The following is a 19,809-nucleotide window of genomic DNA, read 5'->3' as shown; positions in this document are numbered from 1 at the left end:
AACTGGACTTCTTCTTCTTCTTCTTCAGCCTTTTTCCCGTTCACAAGCGGGGTCCGCTCGTTGTGATCGGTTTCAAGATTTGAATCTATCGAATGCCTGATCTGGGTGTAATTTCGAGGTTTTTAAATCCGTATCCAGCGTACCAAGCCACCGTTGTTTCGGCCTGCCTTTTGCTCGTTTACCATCGACTTTGATGTTCAGACCAATCTTGGCAAGTGAATTTTCGTTAGCACGAATTGCGTGACCATACCATCGAAGACGCCTCTCTCGCAATTTTTCCACGATCGGTGCAACCCCATAACGATCACGAATATCCTCATTTCAGGTGTGATCAAAACGTGTCATGCCACTAGCCCAACGCAACATCTTCGTCTCCATTACCGCAAGACACCCGTCATTGTCTTTTATAGTCGGCCAACACTCAGAGCCATAGAGAGCGACAGGGCGCACGAAATTACGGTAAATTTTAGATTTGAGGCATTCGTTGATACGTCGATCACAAAGAACACCGGTTGTGGAACGCCACTTCATCCAGGTTGCGTTAATGCGTGAAGCAATTTCATAACGCAGCTCTCCATTGGCTGATAGCGTTGACCCGAGGTATTTAAATCGCTCAGTTCTGGGCAGATCACTGCCGCTGACAGTGATTGTGCCTGTTTCATGGGGATCGGTCGTCAAAAATTCAGTTTTGTTTAAATTCAATCTGAGACCGTGTTGCATGAGGCGATCATTCCATTTATGGACAAGTGGCTCAAGATCATTTTTGCTGTTAGATGCTAGGAAAACATCATCTGCATATAGCAGTGTGTAGGGCGCTGGACGTTGGATGTCCCGTGTGACGGTGTCCATAACAAGAATAAAGAAGAGTGGTGAGAGGGCGCTTCCTTGATGAAGACCAACAGAGACACGAAGTGATTTTGATACACCCGCCATACTTTTAACTTTACTTTTTGGATCGTGGTAGAGCAATTGAACCCAGCGCACGAGTTCTTCTGGATGAGTTCGTGTGACACACGGTTAAACGCTTTCTCTAGATCCAGAAATGCAATGTAAAGAAGACGATATTTCTCACCGTGTTTCTCCATGAGTAACCGCGCAACGTGTATTGCGTCAGTAGTTCCGCAGTTTTTGACAAATCCGGCTTGATTCACGGTTATCTCAACGATTTCGTTAATACGGTTATAAAGAATTTGTTCAAAAATCTTCATGGTGTGGAAAAGTAACTGGATCGGAGTTTCTTTTTCCATATTAGAACAGTGGTACTTTCTTGCCAGTCAGATGGTGTTCTTCCTTCCTGAATAACCCGATTAAAGAATTCACTGAGCCGCTGTTGGGTGCTAGCTCTTCGCTTTCTAGAGCTCACATGCGATGTGGTCAGGTCTGTGACTTTCCCCGATTTCGGTTGTTTCATTGCCTCCTCGACTTCAGTTGCGCTGACAGTTAAGTCCTTGAGGGTTTTACGTGAGTACCTGTCTGGAAGACTTAATCCCACGGTCTTTTGAGGACACGTATTGATTTTGTGACCACAATTAAAGCCCCGCTGAGACAAGCAATAACGGTACTAGTCCATACCAAGTGCATGTCTTAGCATTCATACTGGTGGATGTAAGACATACCTAAATCTCTACCGAACTAAGGAGTACGGCATCCGTATTAAAATGCAACACCACGCCAAGGCCCGAAGGTCTCTTCTCGCTTGAGCATAACCACAACCCCCATGAAACTCCAACTTCCGGGCCAACCGCAAACAACCGAGCTAAATTCACCCGAAATATGAGAGTCCAGGGGCTATCCCGGTTCCCATGATACCAGTATACCCCTGGTAAGGTTTCGTGACCAAATTGCCACTTCAGATGAGTTCACCCTGATTAGGCCTTTGGAGCATTCGCCTACTGCCTCACGGCCGGCAGGCCAAAGTGAGTACAGTGTCTCCCGGTACCACCACTATGGAGGTTCTCCTCGACCACTTGGGTTTGGTTTGGCCGACAGGGTTGCTGTCCCGTCTTCCTCACCGCCATCTCTGAGCACCATAGTCACCATAACATGCGGATACGAACTACTCCTGCAAATCACTGCCATCAAAATGCTCAATCGGAGGCTTGATGATCTCCTGACAGAGCTATTCATTGTTGCTCCTGCAGTCTCTTCCACTTATATGCTACTTCCGCTTATGCTTAGATCCTAGGAATTTGAAATCTTTCCTAGAGGAGGGTAGACTAGATAGATAAATTTTATTTATTTTTACAAATCAATTCCAAAACCGAACGGGAACTGTAGTCATACATCCAGAAGCAAGTTGATTCTTCAACAACCCGAGTATGTATGCCTTGAGCAGACTTGGCACTAACAGTTTGCGAATTATTCATGATGCTGGGGAATTATTGATAATATTAGATTTGACTACCAAAAACAATGAACGCCGCCTCGCAGTAATGGGTGCGTAGATCTGCTGTAGAATCAGCGGCGTATTCAATCTATTGTAGATCCCACTACCGAACGGGATTAAGACTGAAAAATAAGATGATTTAGAGAACCAAAATCAACTTTCTAGTATTTAAGAAAGGATATGGATTACTTTAATTTCGTAAACGGTGTAGTTCCTGTTTGATATTTAGGCGCGGGTTATGGCCTTTCAGATTAAAGATCTGTAGATTTTTCAACAATCTGCAAAAGATAAATTTAGTAAAGTATGTCTTGTTAGATGATGAAGCAAAATTTACAGGTGTCAATGCGCTAACGTCTCCAAGGAAGAATAAATAGTAATTTTGTAAATAGTATAATAAATCCATTTTACTTTTTTTACTTTTTTCAGTCAGGAAAACATTAAAATGAGTCTTTTTGACTACTGTCGAGAGGTTCGAAAGTTTCTAAGCGGGGAATCGTTAGCACATTGAATTCTACATGTGTTGATTCATATCTAACAAGAATATTTGGTCAAATTTATCTATCGTAACATGTTGAAAGATCTACTGATCATTCTTCTGAAAGGCTATAACCCGGATCTAAAAGGGATGATCTGATGATGATTTGACCTGCGATGAAGTATTTCAATACTTTTTTAGTCCGCTACCCACCAAGGGGATTTGGAATTATTTAATTCTTCTACAGAAAATCAATAAAGGATCTTTAGTTAAAAAACATAATTACAACCAATTTTAAACACTCTGTTAAGTACACCCTCCACCATTGGCGGTAAGTGTGCTAGTGCTGGAGTCCTGGTGGCCATTGGAGCCTCGAAAAGACTTCGGAATAGGTAAATCCTTCTCTTCCCACCTCCTTCTCCTCTCTCGGGCTCATCAGAAAGTCAGGAATTTCTTCCTAGTCAAGACAATAACGTATCTGCAAAGAGCGACCCAACTGAATCATCCCCTTCAAAAGAACCTCACTTACTAATATAATGTGATTTAGGAGGAGGTGACGGGTTCAACTTTTTCAAATGTTTTATTTTTTAAGAAAGAGGAGATATTTTTATGAGTATTACGACTGGCTTTCACTGACTGAATGCCTAGTCTAAACGTAAAAATTCCCAGGTTCCTTATTACCTGATATATTATCTATTCTGTCATTTGGGTAGTTCTGCCTCATTGGAATGCTCGGGCCTGAATGAACCTTTTTGTTTGATCAATGTATACTTTGATGCAGCTGTTACACCTCATGCGGCGCTGTTTTATCATGCGACACATCTACTATTTATTTTATATCCTAGTCTGTTCATTTTATATCCACATCCTACAGTGAATTTTTTTACATCGAGTAAAAATTAAACAAAAAAAAATTTAACTCCCGCTTGTGAAGCACCATCCTGTTGAAAATGAAATGGTGAAAAAAAATAGCAATAAGGAAGAGGAGATTGTGTAGTCATACAACTTGCAAGTTTGGGTAGTTTCTAAGAATCGGTCCGTTAAAGAAATCATCGCTTTCGAACCCCCGCACTCCCCCCGTCAAAACTTAGACTGGCTCCGAAAAGTACTAATGGAGACCTTTTATTTGATAGCCAACATGACTATCTTCGGTGGAAAAAAATATTTACTCCCCTTTTGAGGGCCTCCCTTTAAACTCAAAGTAGAAACATCTAATTTACTGCATGTGTGGACATTCACAGTTCCCACCTTCTCACCAAATTTCATGTCAATGGCTATCGCCGTTTCTGAGAAAAGTGTGTGTGACAGAAAAACAGACAGACGAACACACAGACTTTGTTTGTAAAACAAAACCTTATTAAAATCGGTTGAATCATCTGATAGACTATATTGATGAGATGTCATCGTTTCCAGATTCCCATCAGGCTTTTTGGTAATAGGGTAATCTAATTACGGGAAAAAAGGATAGTATAGCTAGACAAATAGGCAGGATTTGACATTGGACATTAATGAAGCTCTGTTTCCCCACGAATACTAAAATCGATAGATGGTTTAAAATGTACTCTTCATACATGTTACCATATTGCGACAACCGGAATTAAACATTTTTGAAAATAAATTCGGTGCTCTAGACATTCTATCCAGACATTCCTCAGTATCGATGAATCTATCTTGAAAAACCTATAAAAAGTTCATTGACATGCAAGTTCAAGCGAATTAAAGGAATAACTTCACCTACGTCTGCACTCAATTTTTCATCTTTTTACAATACCAGCTAATCAAAAAATATTTCAGAGATAATCCGACGAATCATACGCTTTAATTCGCGATCATCATTCTTCAATGTTCATTGTGATTGGATAATCGAATCATTCATAAATACTGATGAGAAGTATTACATGCCCAAGTACTTTTTGAAATCAATAACAAGAAGCAATCAACGGTTATATTGGGATTGCCCATATCCATATATACAAACAGCTTTTCAAATATAGTTCTACAGGGCGTAAAGGTCAATTTTAAAATTCGTCTTAGAAAGATAGAAGAATCTATCTGGAATTTTTTCGATGCGCAAATGCGTATCTAAAACACAATAGCTTCATAGGCGCCTTCAAATTGCAGAAAAATTAGGTTGTTTTTATTTAGTCAGAAAGATGTTGCTCATGGGCTACTTAAAGCTCCTAATTTGGACTTCTTCAAGCCAAAATCATTGGAAAATTATAAAGAAAGAAAAATGTTACATTTCGAACGGTATCAGTGAAAATATTTCCTATCACAATTGAATCTATAAAGTCAATTTCTCACTTCCATCAAATGCGGTGTCGAATTACTCGATTGTCCCAAATATTTCTTCAAAATGTTTGAAATTTAGATTTTCCAAACTTTGAGTCACAAAAGTGTTCCGTTCCAAATGGAAAAGAAAGCCCGCAACCCGAGACCCAGCAAGAAATTTATGCAAATGAGCCGACTCGAGTGCATTTAAAATGCAGCGCTATAAAGTTAAATCGAAAACATTTCAGCTGATTTGGCTCAAACTTTGCAATAGCAGTGGATGCAACATGACAATTTCGGGTCCGTTTCTGTTTAATTGATTGATGCATATGATACTTTTACCCGCACGCATAACCCAAGTAATATATTGCTACAATTTTGAATCAGACGCCTCACATTTCGTGTGGTTTTTTTTTATTACTACATGGAAAGATACGGGTTAATGTGTACAATAATAAACAACACGGATTATATAAATTGTCCATGAAATAAACGCTTAAAATAACAGTGAAATGAAAGTGATTCCGTTTTATCTGTATCTCTTTCTCGAGCATACGGTAACAAACCAATTGGCTTTGAAGATATTTAAATTAGGGCTTTTTTAATATTAATATATTTAATTATTATTTCCTAAACTTAACAGGTCGGAAATCAGAAGCTGGGCGTTACAGATATAAAAGGTTTAATGGTTTTGTTATGTAAGGAAATTGGAGTGCAAAATTGCTCCATTTGTGTGTAAAACTGTTCCATTTGTTGTAGTAAGAAATTCAAATGCATTTTTTACGTATACGAGTACACAATGAGCCTTGTTTCGGAAACCTTATACAGCCACCTTGCGTTAATATTGTCATTACGATGAGGTTGGAACATTATTTAATAAGCAATTCAAGAAAGCCGAAAAAGGTAAACAGTACAGATTGAATTTGCAACCCCATCTACGGAAAGAATAGGAGTGTTGTGGGAGGGGGATGACCTCTAGAACGCCGATGAAAACTTGTGCCGATCACCTCCCTTTTAAAAACTGTAATGCATAAGAGTGTGTATTTTCAAGGTTTTGCTTGCAAAACAAAACCTTTTTAAAATCGGTTCAATGTCTGTTTTTCTGTCTGTCTTTTTTTTTTTTTGGGGAGGTAGAAATCTTCAAAAGGCATTGGCCTGGACACGCCAGCGTGTGGGATTCTTATCCACCAAAACCATCCCCGACTCCCCCCAAACCCCGTGGAACCACGGTACGGTATTACATCACGGGGCGGAGTCAGCTCACTTTAGCTTGGTCCCCTTTCGTCTCTACGCCGCGTACGTAACCGCGCTTTTCTGGTCTCCTCTGCCTTTCGCAGTTTGCTCTGGACAGATACGACCATGAACTTGATCGCATTCCAGTCTTCCTGACATGCTAGCATGTTTCGCACCAGATTCTCTGGTACGAGCACCTCTCCTAGAGTCTCCTCTAGGTTCTTCCTTTCCTCCACAAACCTTGAACAGTGGAAGAATACATGCTGGGTCCTCTGGGACTCCATTGCAGTTTGGACAATCGGGTGAGGTATCTAGTTTAAAACTGAACAGGTACTGGCGATATCCTCCATGCCCCGTGAGAAACTCAGTAAGATTATAATTAATCTCATCGTGCCGTCTCTCCAACCACTCCTTAATGGCAGGGATGAGCCTGTGTGTCCACCGACCGTTTCCCGAGCGTTCCCAACGCTCTTGCCATCTATTTAGAGATCTCTCCCTTTCGGCGTTCTTCGTCTGCGATAAAGGAGAGATAAACTTCGCATTATATATATTCGTCATCTCATCTGCCAAGATGTCAATGGGCATCATTCCAGAGATGATGAATGTTGCATCCTCTGAGACAGTCCTGAACGCCGAGCACACCCTTAGGGCTGTTCTTCTGTAGACTGAACTCACTTTGTTAGCGTTAAATATAACCTGCAATGCCTTTCCCCAAAATGGAGCTGCATAGAACAGGATCGAACTCACTACCCTAGCTATAAGCAACCTGGAAGCATGCCGTGGCCCTCCCATATTCGGCATCATTCTTGGCAGGGCCACACTCGCAGTGGATGCTTTGCCATAGGCATACTGCACGTGTGGCTTATAGCTAAGCTTCCCATCTATCATCACTCCCAAGTATTTGATTGCAGGCTTAGAAGTGATGATATGATTCCCAATTTGAATACGAGCAAAATTTCTTTTACGGCGCTTGTTGATGAGGACCGCTTCCGTTTTTTCCACCGCAAGTGTCAGACCAGAACTCTCTAGCCAACCCTTAACAGCACTGATCGCTTCGTATGAGTACAACTGAGCATCTTCGAGGTGCTTTGCGATCACAACCAGCGCTATATCGTCGGCGTAGCCCACCACCGTGGCTTCCTCCGGAAGGGGAAGATTAAGTACATCGTTATACATGATGTTCCTCAGCAGTGGGTCCAGTACGGAGCCCTGTGGGACACCCGCGGAGGCAACGTACTCTTGGGGTCCGTCATCGGTGTCATACCAAAGCCTCCATTCTTGTAAATAGCTATTGACAATAACTGCAAGATAAGCGGGAATACCAATCTTCGCCAGAGACTCCCGTATTAGGTTCCAATTGGCCGAATTCAAAGCATTTCTCACATCCAGGGTCAATACTAATAAATATTTGCTAGTACTGCCCCTTCCGTGGATTGCATCTTCGGCCAAGCCAGTAACCATTTTGATGGCATCAATGGTTGATCTGGTTTTACGGAACCCATACTGCCGATCTGAGAGACCTCCCTGACTCTCAACTAATCTCTTATAGATTACTCTCTCTAGCTGGCCATAGTGTCCAAAAGACAAATAGATCTGTAGGAGGTTGGCTCACCTAGAGGTTTGCCAGCCTGCCAGACAGTAGCACCAACTTCTGTCGTTTTCATGATGCAGGAAATATCCCCTCGGACATGCACGCTTCGAACAACTCAGCGAACGGTCTGGATTTCACGGAAAGCATCAAATTCACATCTTCCCAAATCAAAAGCACGATCTTTAAAATGAAATTAAAGGTTTTTTCAAATCAAATTAACAATTTTCCGAATTAAAATAATATTTTTACAAATTAAATTTACAGGACCAAATTGTTTCACAATCTAGAAAAAACTATAATATATTCCCACTTTTCATACATAGTTTTCTTTTAGATTACTTAATAATTTAATCCTATAAATTTGTTTTGTAAAAGTGTTAATTTGGTTTGGAAAATCATTAATTTGGTTTGGAAAAAAGTTAACCTTATTTAGAAAATCACGAATTTGATTTGCAAAGACGCCAATTTGATGTGCACAGCCGTTAATTTGATTTGGAAAATTATTACTTTCGTCTGGAATGTCGTTAACTTCTGGTGGAAATGCTATATTATTCGTGGTAACTGTAAGCGTCCTTGATTTGAGCTTAGTTAGTTACCAAGGCGACAACTGCGTTTCAGACAACGATATCATCATTTTGACGAATAATAAAATGCAGTCACACAGCTAAGAACTGCATTTCAACATCATATTTCGTACATGCCGTCTGCAAAAGAAACTAATGCCAATAATGCATACCAAGTCAGAAACAGGCGTCAGGAAGTTTCTGAATCAATATTGGAGAAAATCCGTCTTTAGCTAAAAAGGAAAGTGAAGTTTGCGAGCAATATATCGAACGACCAATATGGACAAAAATTAAAAAATATGACGTAATTAAACGATTATTTAAGGCTGGAAGAAGGATGACACATACGCTGCGCGTATAGCGATCAGACAAAATGATTTAGGCAACGCTAAAACCTGCAAACGCGCTGGACAAGGAAGAGAAAATGATCATAAGTAAACCAATGGCTTCTGCAAGTTCTTGACTAATGACCGTAGCAGCTTTCTTAATATTATACCAGCAGAGTTTCGGTGGCAAATGGTAGTGAAGATATGTAGTGAAAAAAGTGATCCCTACACAACTTCCGGAGTTTGAGAGTCGATTTAAATCATTTACTGACAAAATCGTGGAAAAATATCAAGGTGGACGACAACCTACAATAGTCCAAATATTTTCCGTAAGAAAGGCACTAGAGAGTTGCTAGGAATTCAAAAACGGTATACATCAGGTCTTTGTGGGAATATACTATACAAAATAATACTTGAAATAGGGATAGGGATAAAATTGGATTTATGAAAATATCCATGACTGGCACCAAATCTCGAGTGAATACGAAACGAACTAGTCCCTCAAAACTAACGCAGACCTAAAATGATCTCACCCTCATTATCTTGAGACTGTCCCTGATATTTTTTTTTGGGTAGGGTAAGTGAATGCATTTACGCACGCAGTGTTGGACTCCCGATTCGGTACGTCGTCGGACTACCAACTAAACACCTCCCCATCGTCAGAGAGCTAGCCTGGAACCGTTTGTCACATTACTTCGGGCCAGCCCCCGAACTCTCCCGCCTTGCAGAGCCTTCAAATCAGGGAATTCCTTTCACCAACGGGAGGGGAGAGGAGGAAGGGAACTGTCAGTTCAAGGAGCCCTCTGCCATCCGGCTCCTCCACCGGTCGAGTTCTATCTTCTTAGCAACGAGAAGGGCCCGAACGTAATGGGCAACACGGTTCCACCTGTCAGCAGTCCTCAGCATCTCTTCCACAATGTTGTCTGAAGAGAGATCCCCTGTGTTTAAATAGAGCTGCTGACGAACCCCATCTCACCTTCCACAAGAAAAAAAGTATGGTGAGCGCCGTCCACAACTCCATTGCAAAACACACAATCCGGAGAACACGCCTTTCCAATCTTGTGCAGGTAAAACTGAAAACTTCCATGCCCACTTAAAAATTGGGTAAGGAAATAGTCAGTCTCACCATGCTTCCGATTCAGCCACGCACCGATGAGCCGCGCAGTCCATCTGCCTCTAGTTTCATTTTGCCTAGAGAGCTGCCACTCGTCTAGAGTGTGTTGCCATTCTTCTTGAACAACCACCTCTCTTGGCTCATCTCCCGGTTCAGAGACTGTGCGGTACTCAGACGCCACCCGTAAAGCTCCCCGTCTCTGTACTTGCGCGAGGCGTCTACGATATACCTCCTTGTTAAGAGCGCCAGCCCATACCTCTGCGCCGTAGAGCAGGACAGACTGCGTTGAGCTCATCAGGAGACGTCGCCTACTAGACCCCCAATGTTTGCCATTAGCCTACTTAACGCCGAAACTCCAGCCGCAGCCTTGTTCGCTGCTGCTTCGATTTGCTCAGAAAAGCTCATCTTTGAGTCAAGAGTCAACCCGAGGTACTTTACCGCTGATTTTGACTCGATTATCGACTCGCCGAACGATATGGGACGCAGGGTCGGAATTTGCTTTTTAGTCAGGATGACTATTTCGGTTTTTTCCAGTGGAAGGTTGAAACCATGAGTAGTCATCCATCCGCTTACCCGTCGCATCAATATGCCGAGTCTGGAACACTATTATTTAAGACTACACGTTTGAGGCCCGAAGTTCTTGATCGCGATGTGGACGTAAAAAAAACCCCCCACGACGTTCCCACTAGGTGGGTAACCGCTAATAACCGGGCTGAGAACACATGCCCCAGAAGATGAGATGAGATATAAATTTACAAAGGTATCATGGTTCCCATGGCATCACATACCTCTGGTGAGGCTTGGCGCTGAAGCCACTTCAAATGAGTTTCTGTACAGACCTAAGTCCTTGGAGTATTCAGCTACTGTATCAGCAAATCAATGTGAATATGGCGCTTCCCGGCGCCACCACGTGGAGTTTTGACACTTGGCGTTCATTCAGTCGACAGGGTTTTTACGCCGTCTACCTTCGCGCCACTTGGCAGTACCAACCTCAAAAGGAAGGATCAACGAAGTCGCAACAAGAAGGAAGACTTAAGTAGACAAAGCATGACTTACCTTGAAATGTGACTTAGTAAGGATGGAAACGAAAAGGTCAAGTCGAAAAATACATTCACTTGTAATATGCCTCTTTTTGGGTCCTCCCATTGATAAAAATAAATATAGTCCACAGGAAAGATATATTCCGCTTATATGTGGGGTATAAGATAAAAATACATAAAGATTCGAACGAATTATTGATTTATTGGAGCGTTGTACTACAATGCATATTAGGACCAATAAAGGAAAATAGAGACTGAAGAATTATGTACAACTTATCGGTCCTACTTAAGCTCACGTGGGAAAGTGCACTACGAAAAGCCGAGCAGAAATCCAACAGGATAGCCTCGTTAATAGCCGATGAACCTGATCGACGTAAACAGTACGACGTAAATCACTGTTAAAACTTTGGAACCTGGAACACTTCAAACGAATCATATTGAAGGCTAGGGCTCGATTTGGAATGTCGCGCTATTGATAATGTTGACGATGAACAATCAATTGACAATGGCTGTGAAATGGGTGCTGAACAAGTCTCAGCTGGAAAAGTGAGATAAAGATGACGTCTTCTAATAATTCTATAAGCCAGAAAGATGGAAAAGTGAGCACGAATGCAAGGAGCTAGACAAATCTGAAGTACAAGAAAGTTTCTTAATACAAAAAGTAGAATTTTATAAATCACCACCATATGTATGTTTGTGAACAATCATCGAAGGCTTGGTTTACGTCTTATAGGTGTGGAATGTTCAGAACTTTCCAAATTCTATATTTAATATTTATTCATATTGTTCCGTTGGCAATAACGGCCGTAAAGTTACTTTGATATTCGGTAGAGATTATACATTTCTAGGGGACCTTGCTTACCTATTTTGTTTCTGAGTCCAAAGCCTCTCATCATAGAATTAACATCAATCTGAGAATTAAGCAGCAGTGTTCTATTAGAACTGTGTCTGCCGATGCTATGGAGTACAAAAAACTATTTATCAGGAGAACTAGGTCACCACAAAACTCATAGCTAAAAAAATTCAACAAACTAAGTAGCAAAAACTTGATTTATAACCTTAGAAATACAACGTTTAGAGCAATGGCGTCGTGTGGATATGTTTGACGCACTATATGCCATATGTTCCACTTAAGGGTTTCTAGGCGCCACAATACTGTTTATATCATATTTATAAAAGTATCCTATGTAACTGTTCTCATACTCCTTTAAACAAAAGTCTAATACTACTTGCTGCATGTAGGTGTGAGGAGGTTTGTCAAACAAATTCAACGAAAGAAAAACCGGAAAAGTTGGGGAAACACTAGAAATAGCAAACGAGATGTTGGAGAGTTTAGTGGATTTCTTAGTATACTACAATAACAAAGTTCTAGTTTCACTTACTAATTAGTTATTAGGAAGTTTTAATTAACAGAACTCCAAGAGAAGTTGAAAGAAAAATCCATCCTTGTTTGATTGCCGAAGTTAAGTGCTATTCAGAATAGTTAATGCTTAGATGGGATACCAAATGGCATCTTTTTGCTTTGATTTTTCAAGTTTAACTATAGATTGCAGATACGTGTTTCGAACACAACATGTGTCCTTCTTCAGTGCTGGTTTTGTAATAATTAATATATTATGTTTATTATATTAAATATAAATGAAATACTTGCATACCTGAAGTATCCAGCTCCGATTTCAAACCTGTTTCATATTGCAAAAGAATTTCAATCCTCTTTTAGCAATAATATTAAATTATCTTACGAAAATGAATAAAAAATGCGTTATTCATATAAATAACAAATTTTTATTCTGATACCTACAAAGTTGGTCATCATACGGAAAATACTAACTTGAAGATACATCAACATTTGCTATCTGAGATAATTTGCATAAAAAAAGAATTCTTTTATTGGCGTAGTCAGTAAATTTCGTATGAATTACTTTCATTTTTTATAAGAGTAGGTCAGTCGTTGATATCAGCTTCGCATGTTCAATATCCATCGAAATAAATATCCACAAAACATAACAAAAAACCATTATTAAAAGAATTTAGTGATAGATAGGAATGTTGATGGGAAGATGGTGAGACTGGAATGATGGCATAGGAGAATAATATTACTAGGCCCGTGATGGGATAATTTGTTTTGAAATTAATTCGTTTGAAGACTTTTTAGCGAATTATCAATGGAAAGTGAATTTTATAATTTATCTGTATTTTATTTTCACTTTCTCTATAAAAATGACGGTGACCATTATCTAAATATGTATCTCATTTTAGTTTATTTGGAACTTTTTGGGAAATTCCGTTGAAATGAGAAGGATTGAGATTTGATGTAGTAAACTTACATCGCGATGTGCAAATCCCTTGGAAAAACATTTTTTTTGCTGTATATTCGTAAAGAATATTTACTTTCTAACAAACAAGCTCTACTAACGTTTTGTACCCATATCACGCTTCCAGTTCACTTCATTTTATCGTAGTCTGAACGTTTCTCATTATTTACGTATTTATCTTACACCAAAGCTAATCTGGAGATATTTATTTCAAAACTAAATACATGTGTCAATCAGAAGAAGTAAAAAGGGCACTTATCTAATTACCTCCTTCTATCAAACATTGAAGATTGTGACAGGTGAAATTTACGTGCTCTGTCGAGTACGTTACGTCTTCGATGAACGTGATTGACATGTGGTTGGACGTATCAAAGAGCAGTCATTGCATATAATCAGTGCAATTACAAACATCACTTCCTCTCATTACTCTTGGTACAGAGAGTTAGGAAACAGGGTAGAATGTAAAAGCAAAGGATCTATTAAGGCACAATTACTTGACTACAAGATTGCATTACTATGGCATAGTAACATTTCTGTTTTCATTTAATTACATGATTAGAAATTGTATCACGTAAGCACGAGGCAATGTAATCCCGAAAAATTTAATAGCTGTAAAATGTCATACCATTTTTCACAAAATAGTATATTTTTTGCTTGATCGCATCATCACACATTATAAACATCCAATTGAGATGTACCACGCAAAATCCCATTCAGCGTCTTACCATGAATGAAAAATAACAATCAATAACTTATCTACCGAGTAAGGGCGTTACTTGACTTGATGCCATTCACGGCACGTTTTTCTCTTCCTCACATTAACTAATTCGAAAAAAACAGTGAAAGCTCTATTATCTCAAACCATTTTATTATTTTTCAATCCAAGTTCGGTAAAAAAAACCACACTGAAAACGCAGGCATCCAACTCGAATGTTACTTAAGCGAAGAGAATTCCGAAAAGAAAGTAATAGTGGTAGCTATGATTCAGGGGAGAAATGATTCGTCGCTGATTTATTATAACTATTGGTGGATTGCAAAGGATCGTGGGTATTTATGTAATTATTGTTGTTGTTGGAATTGTATCTGAATTTAAATTCAAGCGAAAAATTCACTAAACTTAGGTCTCCGTTTTGAAACGGCTATTCCATGTGGAGCCAAGTGAAGATTTTTATCGACCGATTTACGATATTTTGGATGTTTTTGTTTCGTTTTGTGTTATAACTATACACCACCTTCGATTCGCCAAAAGTGAAACCTGGTCAATGTCGCTTCAGGTAAATTAGCCAGGCAAATTTTCTTGAAATGTTGCCATTGAATGCATCTTAATATAAGAAAAAAGTCGTAGCATTTAGCGAAAACGACCTTGAACCTTGACAAAATATTGGGATTAGCACTAAGCGGCTTCTCTCAGCATCTAATATGTTATATCAGGCGAGCAATTTAATTAAAAGTGGTAAACATCAACGAATATCTGTATAAAAGTAATAATGCTCTGCTATAATTGCTTCAATCTGAAATAATAAAAAACTTGTTGTTTCTTTTTCGTTGGTGTATATATTTATTCTTGCAAAAACCAACATTTCGGGAACCACTTGTTCCCTTCATCAGTGCTAACAAGTTATTGTAGGGAACAAGTGGTTCCCGAAATTACGGGTTTTTGCAAGAATAAATATCTACACCAACGGAAAAGAAACAAGTTTTTTATTATTTCAGATAATTAATCGTTTGCTTGCTCCAAGTTTTGTTAATTCAATAACCAAATCCTTCAAATGCTATTAGTCCTTTGATTCTTCATAAAAATTTCAGAAATTCATTCACTTTTCTATACCATCCACAGCACTCACATGGCCCCTACTCTTAGCTGCAACGAAGTACTTTGAGATCTAATCGTGTGTAATACACCCCAGAACGTTCCCTCCGATAACCAATTCAGGATCAGTCACATTGAGAAGCCAAAAAAATGTATTTCGCTAATTTATCCTTAATTATATCCCAGTTGGGTGATTTGAATGCATTTTTCAGATGTTTCCCAGTTTTTAGAATGCACTGCATCTCCTAATAGTTGCTTTTGTTTTCTCTATTGGGAAGGGAATTTTTATGTTGCCCCTATTCCGTAAAAAGTGTTATCAATTAAGGTTAGCCTAGTGCGTTCTGCTAGTTTCAACCATCCAGCCACAGGACCTTGTTACCTCTGAAACTTCTTGGTACGTAATTCATGTCGATACGCAAAACTACTTGCAGTTTTCTCTGCTCCTAAATATGACTTTTTATACATTCTTCTATATCTAAGTGGCGAATGTGATCGTTCAAATGTACTCCGTTCGTAAGAGTCACGACGAAGGTGTTCCCCTCGTAAACATTGTTCACCAATATGCTTATTTGCATACAATTTGCCGAAATACGCTCAAACTTCCACGACTTCCCAAGACGCCCGCACTCTTCCTCTACTGTTCTGTGCCAAGTGTTGTCTTAGCGCAACCTACTCGTCAAGCGCCTCGGGATACTGGGTTCCCTTTCATGACGTAGCCAACAATGCAATTGTCGCCCTTCCTTAATGTGTGCCCTATCCACTGTCACTTCCGGGCAACTGGCTTTTGCACCAAGTTCTTTGTTCGAAATAGTGTTAGGCCAGCGTACCTCGATAGCATGTCGTAGGCAATTGTTGACGTAGACTTCAAGCTTTTGAATAACAATACTCCCATATAGCTCTACAGGAAGAACATTAGCACTGAACAATCTCAACTTGATCTTGTTAAAATATCGAACGACATCCAGTTCGATGCACCATTGGCAGAAACTACACTTCCTAGATATACAAGTTGATATATGGTACATCTTCGAAGTTCTGCCCATTAATGTCGATAGGGAAAATGCAATGACCCATCAAACTGAGAACTCTGTTTTTTTTTATTTTGATATTCAATTCAGCTTTACTTTGCTCCCTTTCCAAATCCAGAGTCGTTTGGCCAAGGTCCATGACCCGGTGAGAGGGCAAACCAATGTTGAACTCCACGCTCTCTAGACAAGCCAGCACGATGAACGTCATCGATAAGAAATAGTAATGATGACAATATGCAACCCTGACAGACTTGCTTTACAACCCTGACAGACTTGCTTTACAACCTGAAAATTCTCTGAGATTTTACCGCGATGCAGCACGTGGCATTTTTCATTTCTCTTTAGGATACGTACCACAGTCTTGGAGACGCGCACGAGTGGTTTTCATACCGAAAGCGGGCAAGTGCGGCCATGACTCCGCGAAGGACTTTCGACCAATCAGCCTCACCTCTTTTGTGTTGAAGACACTAGAACGCGTTCTGGACATCCACCTATGGTCGATTATAGAGAGAACACCTTTTTCTAAGTCCCAGTATGCCTACCTTAAAGGCAAATCCACATAAACTACTCTCCGCGTGGTAATTGGCACGGTTGAGCGGTCACTGCAGCACAAGCAGTATACCCTAGCTGCCTTCTTGGATATAAAGGAATGATTAAACAACGTTCGTACCAACGCCATCAAGGAAATCTTGACCAGTATTGGTTTGGTAGCTAAATTGGAAACAGAACATAGAACTGAGGGTTAAGAAGTCTTGTATAGCCTTTTATATAACCTTTGCAAAAATGGGGTCTCCGACGAGGATGGTTCTCTGGATGTTCACCGCTGTAGTGCGTCCAATCCTAACGTACGGATCTATTGTATAGTGGCAGGCTTTGAGTAAAAATACAATAAAACGAAGCTTAACAGGACTCAAAGAACCACATGCGCAGGAGCTACTGGGGCTCTGCAGTCCTGTCCGGTAGATGCTCGCAATGTACTCCTGCATCTTCTCCCTCTAGACCTCCACATTAAATACGTTGTAGCGTGCAGTTCCATTAGACTACGTGTGACCGAATGCTGGACAGCGAAGCTGCAAGTTAAACTTCACGAGAAACTTTGCTGTAGACTTTCCAACCAAGATGGAGTGAAAAACTATGGCGTGTTGCAAGGCTATGAGACAATATTCTTCACTGACCCATCAAAGATGGTATGTGGGTTATGATGGTGCGGGAGTTTTCTCGAATATACACAGTGCCGTATGGTTTCCCAGGTTTCTCCAGTGTATTCCAAGCGGAAGTGCTGGCGATACTGGAAGCCTGTCAATGACTGGGGCATGATCCGAGCTCTAAGCGTAACATAGCCATTCTGACCAGCAGCCAAGCGTCCACTAAGACTTTGTACTCAGTAACGACATCCTCCAGGCTGATAGGCTAGTGCAGAAACGTGCTGAACAATCTCACTGGCATGCTCCTCTGGGTTCCCGATCATAGGAACTTAGATGGGACTCTGCTTTTTTCAGTCCTTCGGCGGGTATAGTTGATGTCTCGCTGGCGATTATCAAGGGGGGAATTCACTCGCACTACTTATTAGCCGCAGACCTCACCTGGCGAAGAATCACCACCTGTGCCAAGTTAAGGAGGATTTGGCTTATAACAAAACCCGATTACGAGATCGCCTGCGCCAGATGCGGTAATAGCTATTAGTTTCTCCAGAATACTCCTTCTGCGTAGAGCACGCCAAATACACTCCTTGTTCACGCTATCGAAAACTTTCTTAAAATTGATGAAGAGCAGATGAAACGCAGATCTAAACTCCGTGCACTGTTCCAAAATGTTCGGTAAGGTGTTGATGTGGTCAATACAGGGAGTTTCCGAGCGGAAACTAACCTGCTCTCTGTTGATCAAGCTTTCGAGATGTTCCTTGATGTATTCAGGAGTATCTTACTCTCTCTACTATCTTTCCAAGTGTCACACGCAAAACACTCAATTTCTTTGGAATCTAAGCAACCATCCAAACTCTTTGCGAGAGGTCTCGGATTCCCAGGATTTCCGTACAAGAGAAAGCACTAAGTCTGCAGGAAATGCATATGCAGTGATTTATCACTGCGGGGAGATCTTCAAGCCCAGCGACTTTACTTCGTTTGAGTGCATTGATGGCCGAAATGATTTAACTTCTGCTTGGAGGGGCAATCCGTATCTGAATATGACGGTGAGCCATTTCATTCACAAGAGGAGGAACTTCACTGGACGTGATATACTTAAAAATGGTGGTGAAGTGCTCCTTCCACCTCTTCAGCTGCTCGTCATTGTGGATCAGAAATCAATCGTTAAACTGATACTTTCACCCTTTTTTTTAAATGCTGAATTTCAGCTCCGGTAAAGTCATGACTTACATCAGGCCATACCAGCATTACAGTTTGGTCCGAAATGAGTATCGCTGCGTTGTCCTGTTGGGATGTTCTGTTTAAAACCGATAGACCATCACTAAAACTTAAAAGCACGTTCTCCCACAACCCGTCATCATAACTAGATCTCAATTTGTGCCTTAAAAAGTAAATTGGCGATCTTCCACGATATCAGAAACCATCTCATATAGTGATGCCATTAATGATATCCTCCTCTAAAGTTGGCAGGCTATCGTGTTTCACGCTCGCGGCAAATCAATTTAACTTGCTTTAATCACTAAAATGGATAGTTACTTAGTATCTCAAAATTCGATCTTTTGGGCCCGGCTCAATCTAGCCAATTTTTGACAGAGTAAAAGGTTAGGTGATATTTAATGCCTTCCTCTTTGCTTGAAATTTGTTAAGTACGTCTTATCACAGATAAAGCTAAACACTGACGAATTTTTAATTAGCTAATTTTTTTTTTGTTTACACTAAGCCTTTTAATTTGTCTTTTCGCCCTTTCATCGATTTTCGGTAGGTGACCTTCTTCTTCTCACAATCTTTCGGATTTTTTTAGGAATCTATAATCTGCAAAGGAACTACAGGGGGCAGAACATAGCTATTCTCACCGATAGCCAAGCAGCGATCAAGGCACTTAGGTCCAACCAGGTGAACTCTAAACTGGTATGGGAATGCCTTGAGAGACTGAATACACTCGGCTCGTCCAACATGGTCTGGATACTTTGTGTTCCAGGCCATGCTGGGTTGGAAGGCAACGAGGCAGCGGATGAACTAGCCAAGAAGGGAGCAGGGATGCCTTTACACGAGCCAGAACCCTCCTTTGGAATCGGAAACGGTTTCATGGCTATGAAACTATATTGGGCGGGCCCACCAGGGATGGAGCAGTCCAGGGTGCTTATTGGGGGATACGAACCCATGCGTACAAAGGATTGCTTAAACCTCACCAAAAAAAACCTCCGAATCATAGTGGGAATTCTCACTGGTCATTGTCGGCTCAACTATCACCTAGGGAAGCTAGGGATACTGCCTGCAGGTTTTGTGAGGAGGAGGACGAAACCTCTATGCACATCCTGGGACAGTGTCCGGCACTTGTGCAAAGTAGGTCGATACATCTGGGAGAACACTTAATACCAGATGCAAAACTGAAACATCTGGAGGTGGGGAACATACTAAAGTTCCTAACGAACACAGGCCTGCTTGAGATACTATGATCAATAGGTACACTATAACCAGTAAAAGGGGCACAATAGTTCTTCAAGGACGCGCTGCA

At 40.6% G+C, this 19,809-nt stretch overlaps 1 protein-coding gene across 9 annotated transcripts in view; it reads left to right on the top strand.

Moving 5' to 3' along the window:
* Nucleotides 1-19,809, top strand: part of LOC119647714 (guanine nucleotide exchange factor DBS) — a 302,166-nt gene that overhangs the window by 226,940 nt on the left and 55,417 nt on the right. The window lies entirely within an intron of this gene.

Source organism: Hermetia illucens, chromosome 1, assembly GCF_905115235.1.
Source record: "Hermetia illucens chromosome 1, iHerIll2.2.curated.20191125, whole genome shotgun sequence".
Taxonomy (NCBI): Eukaryota; Metazoa; Arthropoda; class Insecta; order Diptera; family Stratiomyidae; genus Hermetia; species Hermetia illucens.
Note: the sequence above shows the minus strand (reverse complement) of the source record. Positions and strands in the feature narration are given on the sequence as shown.